This window comes from Staurois parvus, unplaced genomic scaffold, assembly GCF_062004578.1.
Source record: "Staurois parvus isolate SC_StPar_1 unplaced genomic scaffold, SC_StPar_1.0 ptg000226l, whole genome shotgun sequence".
In the NCBI taxonomy this organism is placed as follows: domain Eukaryota; kingdom Metazoa; phylum Chordata; class Amphibia; order Anura; family Ranidae; genus Staurois; species Staurois parvus.
Genome location: NW_028318022.1, coordinates 3,976,558 through 3,996,383, shown reverse-complemented (window position 1 = coordinate 3,996,383; position 19,826 = coordinate 3,976,558). Strand labels below are relative to the sequence as shown.

Genomic DNA, 19,826 nt, shown 5'->3' with positions numbered 1-19,826 from the left:
ACCCACATTCCAAAGATGAGGCATGAAAAATTAGAGTGTATTATTTAAGAGACAACAACTAGAAATATTGCCAAGACTCCATAGACAGTATTTAAACACTTTAAGTGGGCTGTATTTTAAAAAGAATACAAAGCATGTAGCTTTTTATTTAAAGAATACAAATTAAAGTGTATATATTTCACAAAAAAGGAAGAAATATTGTACAGACTGCATATCAACATAAGGAGAAGGCTGCATTTTCAAAATGACACACTACATGCACCTTTTCAGCCAAGAAAATCACATATACTACATATGCACATATATTACAGAAAAGGAAAACAATATTTTTCAGTCTTTAAAGACTTCATTTTAATACTAACAGTACACTATCTTCACAAAATGGCACACCCCATGCAGATTTTCAGCCCCCCAAAACATATTAAACTGTATGCATTTACCTGAAAAAGAAAGGAATATTGAACACACTTCACTGACCTTATTTAAACAATTAGGGTAGGCTGAATTTTGAGCAAGAGGTATACTAGTCAGTTTTAATCCAAAAATTACCCTTCAATTTTTTTTTACATAGTTACATAGCTGGTAAGGTTGAGTGAAAACACTGGTCTGTCCAGTTTAGTATGTGTGTGTGTGTTTACCATTTTCTACTATTTTCAATATCCTAGTACATTGTGTTCATTAAGAAACAGATCTAACATTTTGAATTTATATACATTCCGCACTGATAACAACTGTTGAAGGAAGTTCCACATCCTTACTGCTTCAACAGTAAGGAACCATTTATGCAGCTTAAGAGTGAATCACTTCTGGTCCAACTTCATTGTGGGGCCACATGTCTACTTCAGACACCTTCTATTAAAGATTTTTCCCCAAATGCTAGAGTGACCATTTAAAGATTGTGATTGTATATTCTGATTAAATCTCATCTTATGCATGTCTTCCTAATATTTGTAGTTGTTTTCTCATAACTGAGGTCTTCCAGCCCCTTTATTATCTTTGCTGATATTCTCTGGACTTCCGTTCAAGGACATCCTTTCTGAAGATTGGTGACCAAAACTGGACTGCATAGTCAAGATTTCGCCTAACCAGGGTTTTGTAAAGTGGTAGAATGATAGTTTTATTGGTTGAGTGAATACCCTTTTAATACATGATAATGCACTTCTAGCCTTACTTGCTGCAGTTTGGCATTGCATGTTATTGCTGAGTCTGTGATCTATTAGAACTGCCAGATCCCTTTCCTTCTTCTATTCCCCTGGAGATTTCCCCCCTAGCAAGTAACTTGCATGCATAGTTTCAGCACCCAAGTGCATTACATTTTTCAATATTAAACCTCATCTGCCTTATAGATGCACATTCCTCTATTTTATCAAGGTCTTCTATATTCTGTTGTGGAGTTATTGCCTGCTTAGCTTTGTATCATCAGTAAACATTGAGATTTGTTCAAAAAACTACAGATAGGCACTAGCCCTTCCCAAAAATTAAACGTGTTCAAACGATTCCATATATACATAATAAAATATTGCCCAGAGTATAATAAATAAAAACATATTCAAATTCAATATAAAATCCAACAGAATGAATGTAGAAGTCCCCAGTCACCATGTAAAATAAAGGATGACATGACAAAATCTAATTTAAATATAAAAGTGCTCCTTCATGTGCACAGATAAATTCCTCACTCACCAGATAATAGCAGCCAACAAAGCCGCCAACAAGCATTAGATGTCAAATTATGTATATGGAATAGCAGCTCCTCTGCATGGAAACCCTCAAGACAACCAGCTCATAGATGTCACTGTCATGAATTTTCATTCACCCAAGATAAGTTAGCAAACAAGCCCAGAAAGAGTATCCATAGTGTAGTAAATGTTAGTGTAGAGTGGATAATTAAAAGAAAAAACTTTATGAACTCACTTGAAGCAGATGCCAGTAGGGGCACCAGCACAAACAACTCACTAGAGCAGGGGTGGGCAACTGTGGCCCTCCAGCTGTTGTAGAACTACAAGTCCCATGAGGCATTGCAAAACTGACAGTTACAAGTATGACTCCCAAAGGCAGAGGTATGATGGGAGTTATAGTTCACCAACAGCTGGAGGGCCACAGTTGCCCACCCCTGCACTAGGGGATCCTTTCTCTCACACCATTGCTCATAAGCACAGAGCTGTCATGCTTTCCAAGAGACCAGAAATGGTGTCAGATGTGATGTCAGCGGATGTGATGTCAGCGGCTCAGCTTCAATGCATTTCAGGTGCAGTGCATCCTCAACTCACTGGACCCCAGTCAGTGAAACAAACAGGGAAAACAGCATCTGGAATGCATCTGGAAATGCATCAAAAATGCACCAGAATGCATCAAAAATGTGTTAAAAACGTACATGCAGAAATGCATCCGGAATGAATCTGGAATGCGTTTTTACGGTGTGAACCGGCCCTTAATCACTTCCCCCAGGATGAACTGTCAATTTATTCAGATTAAGTTTTTATAGTCTTTTTGAACACAGATTTATGTCGTCCACAAGGGTACATTCAATATAATGTTAGTAACATTAATTTTCTTTTTGTTCGGAAAACTTGGGAGAAGAAAATATTTAATACAGTTTCCTTCTCTCTGTCACTTGTGACTAACTTGCCCCAATATGTTCTGACCAAGCCTTTTTACTATCAACATATGTGAAATAATTTTTGGGACGTTTTTTTACTTTCCTCTTTTAACATATAAAAGCAAGCTAAATATTGTACAGACTACATATACAGTATAAAACATTTTTGGAAAGCCATATTTTTACCCAGGAAAGATGTCAGCCAGCTTTAATCCTAAATCAACTTAACACAGTTTAGTTTCACAGAGAAAAACAATTACCAGTATTTTAGCAAATTTAGTAGGGATGACAATTAGCTTTCATTTAAAAAAATCAACATTAAAGTATTTTGGTTTGACAGAGAAAAGGTAGAAATACACTGCTCAAAAAAATTAAAGGAACACTTTTTAATCAGACTATAGCAATAAGTCAATTAAACTCCTGGGATATTGATCTGGTCAGTTAAGTAGCAGAGGGGGTTGTTAATCAGTTTCAGCTACTTTGGTGTTAATGAAATTAACAACAGGTGAACTAGATGGGCAACAATGAGAGGACCAGCAAAACAGGAACAGTTTTACATGTGGAGGCCACTGCCATTTTTTCCTACTCATATTTTCTGACTGTTTTTCACTAGTTCTGCATTTGGCTAGGGTCCGTGTCACTACTGGTAGCATGACATGATACCTGGACGCTACAAAGGTTGCACAGACATTCCAACTCCTCCAGGATGGCATATCAATACGTGATGTTGACAGAAGGTTTACTGTGTCTCCCAGCACAGTATCAAGAGCATGGAGGAGATTCCATGAGACAAGCAGTTACTCTAGGAGAGCTGGACAGGGCCATAGAAGGTCCTTAACCCATCAGCAGGACCGGTATCTGCTCCTTTGTGCAAGGAGGAACATGATGGGCACTGCTAGAGCCCTACAAAATTATCTCCAGCAGGTCTAGGTGTGAATTTCTCTGACCAAACAATCAGAAACAGACTTCATGAGGGTTGCCTGAGGGCCCGACGTCCTCTAGTGAGCCCTGTGCTCACTGCCTGGCACCATAGAGCTCGATTGACATTTGCCATTGAACACTGGAATTGACAGGTCCACCACTGGCACCCTGTGCTTTTCACAGATGAGAGCAGGTTCACTCTGAGCACATGTGACAGATGTGAAAGGGTCTGGAGAAGCCATGGAGAATGTTATGCTGCCTGTAACATTGCTCAGTATGACCGTTTTGGTGGTGCGCCAGTGATGGTCTGGAGAGGCATATCCATGGAAGGACACACAGACCTCTACAGGCTAGATTGGAGGGGGGATGGGCAACCTGTAGATTGTGGTCTACCTGTCGACCACGGACAGGTCCCTCTACCCCCTCCCAGTCTCCTCCGCTGCTGACATTCTCAGTGCACAGGACTGAGGAGGGAGGAGGAGCTGGGCAAAAGAAGATTTTATATTAACAAGCTGGTAATTGGTTACTAGGACTGACCTAGCAACCAATCACCTGTGGGTTAATATGAAAAGTTAATTTGTCCAGCTCCTCCTCCCACCCTCCGTCCTGAGCTGTGCTGTCTTCCGCTTTCACCAGGAGCGAAGTAGGCTGGGGGAAAGGTGGGCATAAGACATTACTGGCTGCTGGCCCCCCTTTCCCACCCAGCAATGTCCTCTGTCCCCCTTTCCCTCATAGCAGTAACCTCTAGACCCCCTTCCCCCCCAGCAGTGTCCTCTGCCCCCTTCCCTCCCATGGAGAGGTATTTTAAAAATCTGAACTCCCAGCAAGTGGCTATTGATTGGGATTTTTCTGCCCCCACTGTGGTGTCCTAAGGCAGCTGCCTAAGCAGCCTTATGCTGGCGCCCAGCATACGGCTGCTTAGGCAGCCGCCTTAGGTCACCTGGGTAGAAGGGGGGCAGAAAAATCCCAATCCCCAGCCACTTGCTGGGAGTTCAGATTTTTAAAATACCTCCCTTTCGACTATCCCCTTTATTGTCCTCCTGGAGCAGCTGAAAGCAAGAATCTCCTTTTCGCCCTCCCACCAGCGTACAGCTGCTGCAGGAGGAAAATCCAGGGGATCGGTTCTAGTAAATGCCTCCCCTGCTGTCCCTCCCATCCTTGTTCCTCCTTTTTTTGCAGCCTGACCCTTCCCCCAAGTGCTCCCCTTTCAACAGGGCTCCTAAAGAAACTGTGAAAAATATGAAAAAATAAAAATGTAAAGATAAAAACTACTGGCACCATTCACTGTCCTACTGACACCAACCTCTGCCCTACTGACACTGTCTACTGCTCTACTAACACCATCCACTGCTCTACTGACTAACTACAACCTCTGCCCTACTGACACCGTCCACTGCTCTGCTGACTGACATCATTCCCTGCTCTACTGACACCGTCCACTACCCTACTGACTGACACTGTCCACTTTTAAGTAGGATACGTTTGTATTTTTACAATGACATTTGTTTTGTTATATTTTTCTACATTTTCCTTGCTATATAGTTAGGCCTTGCTAGTTAATTTTTTTTTTTTATATGGCGCTGAACCCTGGTGATCTTTGATCTCTTTCATGTTGTTCAGGTAGATCTCCATCTCTCATAGATTGCTTATGTCAGGGCTAGACAATGCACCCTGACTGCTTTAAGGTATCGGGATGAAATCCTTGGACCCATTGTCAGACTCTACACTGGTGCAGTGGGTCCTGGGTTCCTCCTGGTGCACAACAATGCCCGGTCTCATGTGGCAAGAGTATGTAGGCAGTTCCTGGAGGATGAAGGAATTGATACCATTGAATGGCCCCCATACTCCCCTGACCTAAATCCAATAGAACACCTCTTGGATATCATTTTCAGTCCATCCGACACCTGCCATGTTACACCTCAGACTGTCCAGGAGCTCAGTGATGCCCTGGTACAGATTTGGGAGGAAATACCCCAGGACACCATCCGTCGTCTCATTAGGAGCATGCCCCAACATTGTCAAGCATGCATATAAGCATGTGGGGGCCATACGAACTACTGAGTACCATTTTGGGTTGCTGCAATGAAATTTCAGCAAAATGGACTAGCCTGAGGCATCATTTTTCACTTTGGTTTTTGGAGTGAATTCAGTCCTCTGTAGGTTGATAATTTTCATTTGTACCAAACAGTGGGGCATCCTTACATTCCTAACACATTACCCAATCCATATAGATATCCAGCATGATATTTTTTCCCATTGAGACCTGATGTGTTTTCAAAGTGTTCCTTTACATACTGTTCATTGAATTAATACAATATACACTGCTCAAAAAAAGTAATCACTTTTTCTAGTTAAACAGGTAGACCAAGAAGGTTTTAGGGTTGGTTAACACCACCTGCAGTCCAGTGTGTTTTTTTTATGCATCAGAAATGCATGGATAGAAGGTTATATGGTTTCCAATGGCATAGTTCACACCAATACAGTCAGTTAAAGTGTGTTCCAGAAAAAAAATAGAACATGCTGCATTTTTTCTGCACTGAACTGTACTAGAACATGGTAAAATGTCTGAGAACATACCTAAACACACCACAAATACACCAGAATACACGTCCTTAAAGAGGGTGAGGAAAAAGGAGGAGAAAAATGCACTAGAACACATAAAATATGCACCATAACGCATCAAACATGCATTGAAGACATGCAGAAAAGCATCCAGACTGCATTTCTATGGTGTGAACTGGCCTTTATTCAAGAAGTAACAATTAGAGTGCACTATTTCAGAGAGACAATAGCCACAAACATTTCTGATGGCTGGTTCACAGGAGTAGTCTGCAGACTAAGAGACACAAATCACGATTTGCCCCACAACAAAGAAAATAAATTTTGAGGTCCAGCTTTGGAAACATTATGTGTGGCCTGATCACCCAACACTACTAGAGACTCCATGTGCATCTGCTGCAACATCTGAGGCCTCAAGTAATAGGAACTGAAGCCTGAGAAGGGGTTTGAGAAGCCTATCTTATGGCACATGGCAGTGTAGATGGCAAGTATTGGGCCACACAAAGTAGGACAAGCTGTAATAGTTGGTGTTTATAAACAGGGATAAGTTCTGATTTTTTTTTTAACAAAATTTGTTCCTGAGTAACTCTTCAGTTTTTCCTTAACCGCCTCCTGTCTGCCATATAAGGTAATGACAGACGGAAGGCGGTTCTCTCATTCTGGGAGGACGTCATATGACATCCTCCCACTCTAACCGTGCGTGCGCGTCTCTGGGAGCACGCAGCACGGCAATCGGTGGTGCGCTGTGTCTCTCGGACACAGCAGATCACCGATCAACAAAAAGAGCCAAAGATGTCGGCTCGGTCATGTGATCAGCTGTGTCCAATCACAGCTGATCGCATGTAAATAGGGAAATGCCAGTTATTGGCATTTCTGTCCTCACGAGCTGTCACGCTGACAGCTCGTGAGGAGAGGAGAGCCGGTAATCAGCATTCCTCAGAGGGGACATCTACACTGATCTTTAGGGCACTGATGATCAGTGTAGCCCCAGCAGTGCCACCTGTCAGTGTCCATCAATGCCAGCTGTCAGTGTTCATCAATGCCACCTGCCAGTGCACATCAGTACCTCATCAATGCCACATATCAGTGCCTACCAGTGCACATCAATGCCACATATCAGTGCCCATCTGAGCTGCCTTTCAGTTTCATCCATCAGTGCCACCTATCAATGCCAGTCAGTGCCACCTATCAGTGCTGCCAATCAGTGCCACCTATCAGTGCCCCATATCAGTGCCCCATATCAGTGCCAGTCAGTGCCGCTTATCAGTGCTCATCAGTGCTGCCTATCAGTGCCACCTAACAGTGCCAGTCAGTTCTGCCTATCAGTGCCGCCTATCAGTGCCATATATGAGTGCTGCCTTTCAGTGCCCATCAGTGATGCCTGTTGATGCCCATCAGTGCCACCTACAAGTGCCTTCTCATCAGTGCCCATCAGTGCAGCCTATCAGTGCCCATCACTGCAGCCTCATTAGCGCACATCAATGAAAGAGAAAAATCACTTATTTACCAAATTTTATAACAAAAAGTAAGAAAAATATTTTTTTTCAAAATGTTCAGTTGTTTTTGGTTTATTTAGCAAAAAATAAAAAACCCAGATGTGAATAAATACCACCAAAAGAAAGCTCTGTCTCAAAAAAATGATACAAATTTCATATGGGTACAGTGTTGCATGACAGCGCAATTGTCATTAAAAGTGCGACAGCTCTGAAAGCTGAAAATTGGCCTGGGCAGGAAAGGGGTATAAGTGTTCTGTAGGCTAGTGGTTAAACAGTCATAATGTGCATATACTGCATGTTCAAGATTTAAAATCATTATATTCATTTCCACATTGTGTTTAAATTATTTCTTGCCTACTCTTATTAATCTGAATGATTATGAAGTTTATAAACTTACTTGATGAAAATCCCCATGTATTTACTTCCCTGAATTCTGTGAAATTGTAAATAACTTTGCAATGTGTTATACCATCTTTTTATTTACACAGAAAGGAAAGCATTTCAGGATCTGAGCAGTTTTAATTCTGAAAATATGTTTTTGGTATACTGATTTACCCATGGGTATATGCCTATAAATACATAATAAAAGAGTTCAGCTAATTAATCTGGGAGAGCTTTTTTCTGTACTTGACACAAATTTACAAATACATATCTGTAAATTTATTGAAAATAAATCGCTCTTGATGTATCTTATCTGTAGCCTTTTTTTTTTTTTCTCAATCCCTTCTAACATTCTGCTTAAACTTTGTGATTTGTAATAGTACTGTTTGGACTTTGAAGAAGGGGACATACCCCGAAAGCTTGTCCTCAAAATTGTATGTTAGTGCAAATAAAAAAAGTATCACGGACAGTACTCAATTGTTTCTGTTGAAAAAAATAAAATGACTTTGAGCGAAAATGGCCTGGTAACATTTATTTCCCTTCTAATTGCACAGAACACATGTACATGCAGTTTCATAGGATAAATAGTTCTGCAATTATTTTTCCAAATACACCTTATGGTGCCTAATAATATTGATATGTGCAGATACTCTGTATAATGGCATTTGGCAGACCTCTCGTGGGTATTGTTAACTGAGCTGAGGCCTGTTCTGTTGACTGTGAAGAAAGGCCAGGCAGTGCAAAAGTCTTTGACACTATTACAATATGAATTTAACATAAGAAAGAAGTGAGGAACACATTGTATGTGTTTTTCTAACATATATTTGTTCTCATTGTGGTACACAATATATCCCTGCTCAGTGTTTTGTACTGCAAAAAATCTTTAAGCAGTGTTTAAATAGTGATACCTCTGAAAGAACTTTAAATATTGCAATTTAATTTTACAGTCAGCTAAGGTAAGAGAAAGAACACTGTATTAAGTTTAGCAAGCACACAGTAGTCACCTTACATTACTACCCTTAAAGTTACTAAAGTGAAAGTAAAGTCACTATTAAAAAGTGCTGACAGGTGGACTTTTGAGACTGTGTATGGCTCCTCTAGTATAGATGTTTCTCCTTGCCTGTCAGTAATTCTTTTTATGTATGCAGGTGCTGGGATGAAGTAACCTCTTCGTATATGTGCATATGTAATAGTTATATCACCTGGGCCTGGCCAGTCAAGTGGTCAGAGACTTCAAACCCAGAAAAGCGGCTGGATAGCATGGAAGTACTGGGAATGAAGAGCCGCACTGGTATAATAGAATTGAAAATATTTTCTTTGGTACCGTAGGTAAGTCTGTCATAATGTGCTAATATGCTGTGCTTACTAGAACAATATGGCTAAAGGCTCCTGAGAGCCCACATTTTTTTGGTCAGCAGTTTACTTTCTCTTTAAGTACAATGTTATTGGATTTGTTAGCAAAGAGAAACAGAATTTGGAAATGACATCTATGCCAGTTAGTCCTAAAGCTGAGCTCCAGCCATATTCTTAAAATGATGTCTGTTGGGAATTATGCCTATTGGAAAGATTTTTTCTCATGTCCTGTCCCTGTTACACCTATACAAGAAATGTACAAAAATGTATTGTCATACAAAACAAAACCACACACAGTCAACCCATTCTTCATTTCTGCCTATGTTGCCATTGGTAAGCTTTTCTATAACTTCCTAACTGAGGCACAGATTACCGGTAATTTAAAAACAGAGACTTTACAAGAGGGGGCATGCCAATGCTAGATATGGCATACTAATTTAAAATAACTGTAGATGTATAGAGAAAAAAAGGTTTGCAGGGCGATATACAGCATCTACATACTGTATATGTTTCAGCAACAAACTCAGTTGCTGTTTAGCTGCTGAAATCCCCTTGTTTTTTTCATATGGGGGTCATTTTTTAATGTCACGTTTTCAATTTCCTGTCTTTTTTTTTTCAGATAGGTTTTAGAACGTTAGACATTGGGGTTTGTCTTTAGTAAAAGTGTTTAAAGACTGTCCACATATAGTATACATTGCCATGATGATTTTATTGTTAAAAGCTGGCTGGTGTATATCCTGTTGAAAAAATCATCCCAAAGAATGTACATGTGATCATTACAAAATGGTTGGGGATTTGTACAATGAAAAAAATACACTAACATTTTTTTTTAAACTGGCTGGTGTGGGTCAAGTTGACAAAGCAGTCTAATAAAAGTATGCAAAGTCTGTTAATGGTCTCACTACAATATTCAGGATTCTTTTTTCAGTTGAATAAATATAGGAAAACAGTCTTCAATATGAAGGGGTACGTTGCCAGAAGGGACCACCTGGAAAAGCACCTTGTCCCTATGTTGATGAGGATAAGGGCCTCTTTATCGCAATCTTGGTTCTACAATGTAAATCCGCTCTCAATCATGTAAATAAGTGATGCAGATCCACGTCAATCATGGTGCTTGATGCCTGCTAACCCATTGAATGAAAAAATCATGTCTGAATCTATTACTTGACTTCCACTGAATGTCATCCTCCTGTCCCCACCACTGCAATATAAGCAAAGTGGCATGGTGTGAGGGTGATATCATATATGGTCAATGAAGTTACTGAGATTCCCAAGGCCAGTGGAAAATTAACAGTATAATAATAATAATGTCTTCATTTAAACTAACTGGTGTGGGTTATGTAACAAAACTGGCCTAGTAAAATTGTGAGTATTTTTTAAGCAAAATAAACACACTGTTATGTTGAGTTTTTAAAAATAAAAGCTGGCTTGTGTGGATCCTGTTTAAAAAGTAGCCTAGTCAATGTGTGTAGGCTGTAACCCACTACAATTTGTAGGGGCTTTTTTTCATATAAATACACTATAATGGCAGTTTTATTTTAGTTTTTATTAAAAGCTGGTTGGTGTGGGTCGTGTTGAAAAAGTGTCATCAACATTTTTTTTAAAATAACTGAGCATGTACTAACTACAATATTTTAGTTTTTCTTCAATTAAAAAAATACACTGTAATGCTGATTCTTGATTTAAATATTAAAGTTATTGGTCTTGTTGAAAAAACAGATTAGTCAAAATGTTTAAGCCACTCGCTGCCAGGTCAATATGTCCTATGGACCTGACAGCGGGGGGTTTTACACACAACAGGCTGAAGCTATCAGGATTGTGTATAAAATTGACAGGCAGGTGCCAGTGGGCATGTCTGCTCTCCTCCCCTTGTTTCTGTGACCTGAAAAGCAATGTGTATAACATCACTTCTGGGTCACCCCTTGTCATGTTACCCAGCTAGAATACCCAGGGAGGAATGTATTGCAATGCAATCTGCATTTTTTTAATACATTCAGAGGAGTCCAGAGGACACATGCAGGGTCTTTTAGACCCTTTAAAAAGAACCTGACACCTAAAAATCATCACATAGGGAACTTTGTGTCCCGTGTGATGAAAAAAAAATGTTCTTTATTGCAAAAAAAAAAAAGTGACACCCAAGCACATAACATCCGCCCGAAAAAATGTTAAGGCCCCCCCACCCCCACATACACGCATGAACAAACATAAATGCATTCGTCGGGGGCACCTACGCCTGAAAATGTCGATTGCGATATACATGTTGCATATCGCACGCTGGAGTAAGAGCAAAAATTCTATTACAAGACCTCCTCCGTAACACTAAACTGATGACTTGTAGGGGCTTTTGAAGCGTCACCTATAGAAAATATAGGGTACTGAAGACTATCTCCATTTCATGGGTGCACACAAATTTAAGTTTTGACATTTTTGGGAAATTTATTGCATTTGTTTGTCCTAAAATTCATTTTTGTGTGCTTATAACTAAAATGTTGCATTTCTTAGACCTTTGCGGTAATATCCTGTGACATAAAAAAAATTGAACCACTGTTCTATTCTCTAGGGTGTCTGCTTTCAGAAAAGACATAATGTTTGGGGGTTGTGTGTAATCTTTAGGCCTAAAATGATTTTTTTAAAACGTGTGCAAAAAATGCAAAAACAACTCAAGCAAAGAGTTAAAGACTATGCAAGTACTCACTACAATATTTTGGAGGCTTATTGCAGTGAAATAAATACATTACAATTGCTGTTTTTTTTTGCTTTTTTTTTATTAATAAAAGCTTGCTAATGTGGGTCCTGTTGAGAAAGTGGCCTACTAAAAGTGTGCAAAGATTGTAGTCATTGCATTATTATAGGGGCTTTTGACTGAAATAAATACTTTGTAATTCTGAAGTTTCATTTATAGCTGATTGGTGTGGGTCTGGCTAGCAAAGTAGCCTAGTCAAGGTGTTTAATGACTGCATGTATTCACTGTAAAATAGTTTTTTTTTTTGAAGTGACATAATTGCACTGTCATTTCGAATTTTTATAAAAGTTGCTCTATTTTATGGTTAAGGAAAATCAATACATTTTAATGTTATGTTTTCATTTAAAATAGCTGGTGTGGATTGAAAAAGTAGCCTAGTCAAAGTGTATATTTTTCACATACTGATTACAATACTTTGGGTAATTTTTTAATTGAAATAAATACATTTAATGTATGTTGATTTGTTTAAATATAAGCTAGTCAGGGTGGGTTCTGTTTAAAAAGCAGCCTTGTTAAACTTAGTAGCCTCCCTAGCGGTCTGATTATATCAGTATTTCTGTGCTCAAAGCGGTACATTTTTTGCATGGAAATATGTAGTTTTTTTTATTGTAGGCCTGTCATTTTTAGGAATAAGTCACTGAAATCTGTCCGAACAAGAGTCTAGTAAACATCCCGGGTATGTTAAAATTTGAAACACAAAATCATAAATTATAATTTAATAAATAATCATAAAAAAAATAATAATATAATAATACATTTTATTCAATAATATAATCAAACCAAAAACACTAAAATTTGAAATATAGTGCCAAGTTCGCACATCACTGAGCAAAGTCGCAAAATCGTTTTCAGTGTCTGTTGATGAATTTCCCCACCAATCATTATCACTTAATTCTGCAAGTAGTTCTAATTTACTATCGCTGTTCTCTAGCTGGTCTAAAACCGCTTTTGACATAAAGGGATGCTTTTTGGACGCCATGGACATTTCTAAGTTTCAAGGCAGAAAGAACAGTAAAAATGCAGGCAGGGCACAGGACAAAGCACTAGGGGAAAAATGTATGTGAAATGGTTTGATACAGCAATATGTTACTATGTGATTTTAGTGTATTTAATGAATGTCACTTTTTGGCATTTTTAAATTTTCTGCCAGTTCCGTCCCCCTCTGTCCTGATGTCTCAGGGAGCGGAACCCGGAAGACAGATGCCGGCATCGGCCGGAGGACATTGCCGGGGACGCTGCAGTGGGGACATCGCGGGAGTGCAGGACAAGGTAAGCGAAGAAGAGATCCCGGAGCAACACTGCAGGGTGTTCCCGAGTGTAGCTCGGGGTTACCGCATGTGGTGCTGAAACTTTTCCCCGAGCTACACTCGGGAATACCACCAGGGAGGTTAAAAACTGTGCATGTACTCTCTACAATGTTTTGGGAGTTTTGTCAGACAAATAATTATTCTGTAATGGTAATTTTTCTTTTAATTACAAGTAAAAGCTTGCTGGTGTGGGTACTGTTGATAAAATGGCATTCACAAATTAATTGTCAAAAGATTGTGCATGTACTAACTACAATATTTTAGGACAACTCAGCACATTCCATTATCTGAATCATAGCAAAGTGTATCAACATAGAAGAACCGAGAAACACGTAAACAAAATACTTTTTAGGTCAACATAGACTTTTGAGATATTTTATATATACTGTATATATATATATTTATACATACACAGTATCTCACATAAGTGAGTACACCCCTCTCATTTTTGTAAATAGTTGATTATATCTTTTCATGTGACAACACTGAAGAAATTACACTTTGTTACAATGTAATGTAGTGAGTGTACAGCTTGTATAACAGTTTATATGTGCTGTTCCCTTCAATATAACTCAACACACAGCCATTAATGTCTAAACTGCTGACAACAAAAGTGAGTACACCCCTAAGTGAAAATGTCCAAATTGGACCCAAAGTGTCAATATTTTGTGTGGCCACCATTATTTTCCATCACTGCCTTAACCCTCTTGGACATGGAGTTCACCAGAGTTTCACAGGTTGCCACTGGAGTCTTCTTCCACTCCTCCATGATGACATAACAGAGCTGGTGGATGTTAGAGACCTTGCACTCCTCCACCTTCCATTTGAGGATGCCCCACATCTGCTCAATAGGGTTTAGGTCTGGAGACATGCTTGGCCAGTTCATCACCTTTACCCTCAGCTTCCTTAGCAAGGCAGTGGTCATCTTGGAGGCATGTTTGGGGTCGTTATCATGTTGGAATACTGCCCTGCAGCCAAGTCTCCAAAGGGAGGGGATCATGCTCTGCTTCAGTATGTCACAGTACATGTTGGCATTCATGGTTCCCTCAATGAACTGTAGCTCCCCAGTGTCGGCAGCACTCATGCATCCCCAGACCATGATACTCCCACCATGCTTGACTGTAGGCAAGACACACTTGTCTTTGTGCTCATCACCTGGTTGCTGACACACACGCTTGACACCATCTGAAGCAAATATGTTTATCTTGGTCTCATCAGACCACAGGACATGGTTCCAGTAATCCATGCCCTTAGTCTGCTTGTCTTCAGCAAAATATTTGCAGGATTTCTTGGGCATCTTCTTTAGAAGAGGCTTCCTTTTGGAACGACAGCCCTTCAACCTCTGCAGCAATGCTGCCAGCACTCATACATCTATTGCAAAAAGACAACCTCTGGAGAGGACGCTGAGCACGTGCACTCAACTTCTTTGGTCGACCATGGTAAGGCCTGTTCTGAGTGGAACCTGTCCTGTTAAACCGCTGTTTGGTCTTGGCCACCAAGCTTCAGTTCAATTTCAGGGTCTTGGCAATCTTCTTATAGCCTAGGCCATCTTTATGTAGAGCAACAATTCTTGTTTTCAGATCCTCAGAGAGTTCTTTGACAAGAGGTGCCATGTTGAACTTCCAGTGACCAGTATGAGAGAGTGAGAGTGATAACACCAAATTTAACACACCTGCTCCCCATTAACACCTGAGACCTTGGAATACTAATGATTCATACTACACTGGGGAGGGAAAATGGCTAATTGGGCCCAATTTGGACAATTTCACGTAGGGGTGTACTGACTTTTGGTGTCAGCAGTTTAGACATTAATGGCTGTGTGTTGAGTTATTTTGAGGAGACAGCAAATTTACACTGCTATACAAGCTGTGCACTCACTACTACACATTGTAGCAAAGTGTCATTTATTCAGTTTTGTCACATGAAAAGATATGATAAAATATTTACAAAAATGAGAGGGGTGTACTCACTTCTGTGAGATACTGTATATATATTATATATATATATATATATATATATATATATATATATATATATATTTATTAGTGTAAAGCCTAGATGGCTTGTCAAAAACAGCCTCTGATTAAACTAAAAGACATAACAACAATGTTATAATCACGGTACCATCATTATATCATGCAAAAATATATGCATTCTATAGATCCAGCTCTTAACACTTAAAAATCAGCCACCATTAAAACCCTAAGGAAGGGGGTGCCTCTAGAGATCTGGCCTGGGGACCATGAGGGAAAGAAATGCAACAAGGAAGAAAGGCAGTCTTAGTTTAGGATAAGACATTTTCAAAACCCTTATAAAATACATGGAACATTTCCATCAATACATAACCTACAATGAAGTATACCCCCAAACCTAATGCATACTTCTCAAGGTCTGTAAGAGCAACAGCGCTCGATTCAGGGGGATCCTATGGATTGGCCACTGTAATTCCCTGGATTCAGATTCATCTAATCTTAAAACAAAACAAATTTTAAAAGTTGTTCTTTACTTGCTTCATTTAATAATATTTTGTACTGTAACTTCATAAACTTTCCAAAAATGACACACACCTAGATATTACTACTAAATTGTAGGTAGTTGGGTAGGTTTCTATGAGGCCACTCCATAGCACATCAGCAGCAGCAACATCTTCAGCCAAAGAAGGGAGAGGGAAATCAGCCAAAAAATCTACCTGTGGTATACATGGATAGTCTGTAACATTCACCCTTCTATGAGCATTGGGACATTAGCCCAACCCCGTAACCTTACCTTCCAATATTTCCACCTGGATGGCTCTCTGGACTGCATTTGGACCTCTCTGTACTAGATAGTGTTACCCATTTCAAGCCTCCTCCTTATATCTTTCCCCCCCCACCCCAAATGTGCAATGTGGAGTATTGCTTCAATGCTGCATGCGTCATCCCCGTGCGACATAATGAAATCATGATATATGTCAACGCCAAACAGAATGCTGACATCATGGGACACCAGTGCACAGTGATATCGCACTGCACAGTCAGAAGATCTGTGGATATAAGGGAACCTAATCCTCAAAAAGGGCAGAGACAGAGCCACCTAGGGTACTACAATGTGGTCAGCCAAGCAAAAATAACCACAGTGCCACACATGGGTGAATAAGGGCTCCAACAATTCATCCAGCTTGGGGTCAAGAAATAATAGAAATAGCCTCAAAGGGGCATGGTGGCCACAGATGTTAAACTTACCAAACCTGACATACAGGGGCAGTGTCCCAACCATGTCAAAACATACCCACAGTCCCCAGCAGGAAAAACATTTAGGCACTTTCCTAGACACTTATGGTTTTAATGTTGACTGCTGTAAGCATTAAGAGCTGGATTTATAGAAAGAAAAAGGCCAGGAACTGTATGAGTAGCATAAGTGTACGACCTTCATGACTGAGTTGGCTGGGGAGGCTACAGTTAGGCAGTTTAATAGGTTACTTTTAAAGTAAATGTAAAGCTTACCTTATTGTTGGACAAAAGGTGGTAAGGGTGTGGCTGGGAGTGGCAGCATTGGTCTGGTAGAAGGGAGGAGTTCCTAGAGGGTCAGTGGGACCATGGTCAGTGTAGAAGACCCTCCCTCCCTCCCATCCTTTATTTCTGAGGTCATTGGGGTAATTTCCTTGTGTTGTATTTCTCTGGGGGCTTCAAGGGGTGATGTGGGCTATGGGTTGGTTGTCGGTGTGTGGTTGGGGGGTATAATTTGTTTTGTCATAGCAGTAGGCAGGGGTCTCAGGTTCTTGTAGGCCAGCATGGTTAAAACAGTAGGTGGAGTGTATTGGGTAGGGTCCATCTCGGTATGGGTGTGCCTTCCCTATGAAGTGACATCAGTAAGGGGCTATCAGTGATCAGGCTGCATTGGGTGTTAAAATGGATAACAAATTGTCCCTGAGCCGCTGTAACTGCGGCTAGGGGTCGAAATAGGAACATGGTGGTTGATACAGCCGATACAGCTATAGTAAAAACGGGCCTTCATTAACCTGAGACAAAGGAGATGGTCAGTTAGGTACTTTATGGTTGTAAAGTTTTGTTTAAGTAAAATAGTATTAAAAGTGTTATATATAGTTGTTAATAAAAGGGCTGCTATGGCCATGTAAATCCCAGATATGTGGTGGTGTCATTATTTAAATAAGCAGTATGGTACACGGGTTATGGAAGTAATTGGTCATGGCAGCCGCAACATCAGCAATACTTCAGTCACGCATATATTTATGTAAGATATAATGATGGTACTGTAAATACTGTACTAATTATAACAATATGTTTGTACCTCTTTAGACATGTTATTTCTATTGTTTGCTCCTAATGAAGTGGACATTCTTGTGAATCACAATAGATCAAACCTGAAACTGGCATACTATTGAAATATCTATGTCTGAAATTAGGAAAAAAACAAAGTATTTAATAAATGTACTTTTCAATCAGCCACTGTTACATGCCTGCCTAGGCTTTACACTAGTAAAAGTTTACAATTTGTCTTTATATATACATGTACCGAAAGTCTCTGTGCACCTAAAAATCCCTGCTTTTTTGTTTGTGTACTTACAATATTTTAGGGAATTTCTTGAAATACATACCATTGATGTTGATCCTTGATTTAAAAATGGTGGCTGTTTGTCCTGTTGAAAAAGTGGCCTAGTTAAAGTGTTCAAAAACTGTGCACATTCTCATTACAATATTATGTATATAGTGAAATAAATACACTATATTGCTGATTTTTTTTTATTAAAAGCTAATTGATGTAGTTCCTGTTGACAAAATGGCTTGGTCAAAGTGTTTAAAGGATGAGTTCACCTTTTGTAACATGTTAGATGTTACACCTATATTCAGAGTGTAACATGTAATGATCAGACTGGCTCCACCAATCCCTGCTTTGACAGCTAGCAGGGGATCTTCTACCCCCTCGCTAGCTGTCAAATTTTTTTTTAAATGTGGCCATGTGGGGCTCCGCCCACACAGCCATGTCACTCATTTACTGTCATCTGTGAATGAGAGACTATAAGTCCCGACATCCTTAGAGGCTGTCAGCTTGCAGTCCTCAATGAACTACTAAGGTGCTGGTCATCCCATGTGAGCAAGCAGATATACTGACAGATCTGCAGGAAACCTGCATGGCACCAGCGATCTGCTGATCGCTGGTGAAATGGTTTATAGGCTCCTGCAGACAAAAATAATAAATGCACATTTTTTAACCTGCAAAAAAAGTGCATTTATTATTTTTTTTCTAAAAGCTGAACATATCCTTTAAAGATTCTGCACAAACTCACTACTGCATTTTGGGATCTTATTCAGTAAAATAAACTATCATTTGATTTCTTCATTTTAAAAAAGGATGTTGCACTGTAGGCCCTTTTAAAAAAAATTTGGCTCAGTCAAAAAGTTTAAAAATTTGCTGTATTTACTGCAATAGTGTAGGGGCTTTTCTCAGTTAATTAAATACACTGTCATGTTGATTTTTTAAATTAAAAGTTAGCTTATATGGGTCCTGTTAAAAGCCTAGTCAAAAGGCTTAAAGATGTACACACTTCTATATTGTGAGGACTTTTTACAATTAAATACACTCTAAAGTTGATATTTTAATTTAATAATGGCTGGTGTGGGTCCTGTTAAAAAAGTGGCCATACAAACGATTTAATTACTTTTGCAAAATTAAATACTCAAAATCTGGTGAAGCTAGACAGGGTAGCCATTCAGTTTCTAACTTCAACAATTAAGCTTTGACAATAAAACGTGGAAGCTGACTGATTTCTGGGCAGATCTACCCCCGATTTTGCATGCACCAGTTTTAGTAAATCCCCCCTATATACTGTATGTGTTTTAGTTAAAAAAAAATCACTCATATTATTTACATTTTTTTAATTTTAAAAGCTGGTTGGTGTTTGTCCTGTTCAAAATGCATCCTAGTTAAAGTGTTTATTCTGTGCATGGAGCCATTATTTTTGAAGTGAAATAAAATTTAGATTTCTTGATTAAAAACCTGCTTGTTGTCTCCTTGTGAAATTGCAGCCTACTAAAGCATTTCACATTGTGTGCATGGAGTACACACTTTTTTATTTATTCTTTCAGTAAAAAAAATACTCTAATTTTAATTATTTGATTAAATCATGCTTTGTGCCCCCCTCTTAAACTGATGCCTACCAAAGCTGTTTATTTAGTAGGCACGGAATTTGTTGAATATTTCTGAATTTTGTTTGTGAAATAAAGTACTTTAATTTTTTTTCTGATCATAAACCTGGTTTCTCCCTCCTTAATTGCCACCTTGTAAAAGTGTTTTCATACTGGGGAGCACATCTGAATTATATTTCTGTCTGTTTTCTTTGAAATAGCACACTGAATGTATATTTATATCTTGTAAGTCATGTTATTATTTTATCTATATAATTTTATGTAATTTGTTTTATTATTTTGATTTCAACTTTTAACATTGCTTACTGTCACCCCGAGTTATTA

The 19,826-nt window shown here is 39.2% G+C and overlaps 1 protein-coding gene across 1 annotated transcript in view; it reads right to left on the bottom strand.

Moving 5' to 3' along the window:
- The window catches only part of CSMD1 (CUB and Sushi multiple domains 1), a 2,075,474-nt gene that overhangs the window by 476,509 nt on the left and 1,579,139 nt on the right, over window positions 1-19,826 (bottom strand). The gene's annotated exons all lie outside the window — the stretch shown is intronic.